The following is a 3,074-nucleotide window of genomic DNA, read 5'->3' as shown; positions in this document are numbered from 1 at the left end:
ATAAGAAACGCACAGTGTAGTACATAGTATATGAGTGAGTTGCACTGAAAAACTTAGAATTTAGAGAAACGCACAGTGTAGTACATAGTATATGAGTGAGTTGCACTGAAAAACTTAGAATATAATAAACGCACAGTGTAGTACATAGTATATGAGTGAGTTGCACTGAAAAACTTAGAATATAAGAAACGCACAGTGTAGTACATAGTATATGAGTGAGTTGCACTGAAAAATTTAGAATATAAGAAACGCACAGTGTAGTACATAGTATATGAGTGAGTTGCACTGAAAAACTTAGAATTTAGAGAAACGCACAGTGTAGTACATAGTATATGAGTGAGTTGCACTGAAAAACTTAGAATATAAGAAACGCACAGTGTAGTACATAGTATATGAGTGAGTTGCACTGAAAAACTTAGAATATAAGAAACGTTATGAGTGAGTTGCACTGAAAAACTTAGAATTTAAGAAACGCACAGTGTAGTACATAGTATATGAGTGAGTTGCACTGAAACACTTAGAATTTACCTAAAAACCCGCATTACACGAAATGCACTGTGTAGTACATAGTATATGAGTGAGTTGCATTGAAAAACTTAGAATATAAGAAACGCACAGTGTAGTACATAGTATATGAGTGAGTTGCACTGAAAAACTTAGAATATAAGAAACGCACAGTGTAGTACATAGTATATGAGTGAGTTGCACTGAAAAACTTAGAATATAAGAAACGCACAGTGTAGTACATAGTATATGAGTGAGTTGCACTGAAAAACTTAGAATATAAGAAACGCACAGTGTAGTACATAGTATATGAGTGAGTTGCACTGAAAAACTTAGAATATAAGAAACGAACAGTGTAGTACATAGTATATGAGTGAGTTGCACTGAAAAACTTAGAATATAAGAAACGCACAGTGTAGTACATAGTATATGAGTGAGTTGCACTGAAAAACTTAGAATATAAGAAACGCACAGTGTAGTACATAGTATATGAGTGAGTTGCACTGAAAAACTTAGAATTTAAGAAACGCACAGTGTAGTACATAGTATATGAGTGAGTTGCACTGAAAAACTTAGAATTTAAGAAACGCACAGTGTAGTACATAGTATATGAGTGAGTTGCACTGAAAAACTTAGAATATAAGAAACGCACAGTGTAGTACATAGTATATGAGTGAGTTGCACTGAAAAACTTAGAATATAAGAAACGCACAGTGTAGTACATAGTATATGAGTGAGTTGCACTGAAAAACTTAGAATATAAGAAACGCACAGTGTAGTACATAGTATATGAGTGAGTTGCACTGAAAAACTTAGAATATAAGAAACGCACAGTGTAGTACATAGTATATGAGTGAGTTGCACTGAAAAACTTAGAATATAAGAAACGCACAGTGTAGTACATAGTATATGAGTGAGTTGCACTGAAAAACTTAGAATATAAGAAACGCACAGTGTAGTACATAGTATATGAGTGAGTTGCACTGAAAAACTTAGAATTTAAGAAACGCACAGTGTAGTACATAGTATATGAGTGAGTTGCACTGAAAAACTTAGAATATAAGAAACGCACAGTGTAGTACAAAGTATATGAGTGAGTTGCACTGAAAAACTTAGAATATAAGAAACGCACAGTGTAGTACATAGTATATGAGTGAGTTGCACTGAAAAACTTAGAATATAAGAAACACACAGTGTAGTACATAGTATATGAGTGAGTTGCACTGAAAAACTTAGAATTTACTGAAAAACCCGCATTACACGAAATGCACAGTGTAGTACATAGTATATGAGTGAGTTGCACTGAAAAACTTAGAATATAAGAAACGCACAGTGTAGTACATAGTATATGAGTGAGTTGCACTGAAAAACTTAGAATATAAGAAACGCACAGTGTAGTACATAGTATATGAGTGAGTTGCACTGAAAAACTTAGAATATAAGAAACGCACAGTGTAGTACATAGTATATGAGTGAGTTGCACTGAAAAACTTAGAATATAAGAAACGCACAGTGTAGTACATAGTATATGAGTGAGTTGCACTGAAAAACTTAGAATATAAGAAACGCACAGTGTAGTACATAGTATATGAGTGAGTTGCACTGAAAAACTTAGAATATAAGAAACGCACAGTGTAGTACATAGTATATGAGTGAGTTGCACTGAAAAATTTAGAATATAAGAAACGCACAGTGTAGTACATAGTATATGAGTGAGTTGCACTGAAAAACTTAGAATTTAGAGAAACGCACAGTGTAGTACATAGTATATGAGTGAGTTGCACTGAAAAACTTAGAATATAATAAACGCACAGTGTAGTACATAGTATATGAGTGAGTTGCACTGAAAAACTTAGAATATAAGAAACGCACAGTGTAGTACATAGTATATGAGTGAGTTGCACTGAAAAATTTAGAATATAAGAAACGCACAGTGTAGTACATAGTATATGAGTGAGTTGGACTGAAAAACTTAGAATTTAGAGAAACGCACAGTGTAGTACATAGTATATGTGTGAGTTGCACTGAAAAACTTAGAATATAAGAAACGCACAGTGTAGTACATAGTATATGAGTGAGTTGCACTGAAAAACTTAGAATATAAGAAACGTATGAGTGAGTTGCACTGAAAAACTTAGAATTTAAGAAACGCACAGTGTAGTACATAGTATATGAGTGAGTTGCACTGAAACACTTAGAATTTACCTAAAAACCCGCATTACACGAAATGCACAGTGTAGTACATAGTATATGAGTGAGTTGCATTGAAAAACTTAGAATATAAGAAACGCACAGTGTAGTACATAGTATATGAGTGAGTTGCACTGAAAAACTTAGAATATAAGAAACGCACAGTGTAGTACATAGTATATGAGTGAGTTGCACTGAAAAACTTAGAATTTAAGAAACGCACAGTGTAGTACATAGTATATGAGTGAGTTGCACTGAAAAACTTAGAATTTAAGAAACGCACAGTGTAGTACATAGTATATGAGTGAGTTGCACTGAAAAACTTAGAATATAAGAAACGCACAGTGTAGTACATAGTATATGAGTGAGTTGCACTGAAA

This window comes from Mus caroli, unplaced genomic scaffold, assembly GCF_978045245.1.
Source record: "Mus caroli unplaced genomic scaffold, Mus_caroli_1 scaffold_25, whole genome shotgun sequence".
Classification (NCBI taxonomy): Eukaryota; Metazoa; Chordata; class Mammalia; order Rodentia; family Muridae; genus Mus; species Mus caroli.
Note: the sequence above shows the minus strand (reverse complement) of the source record.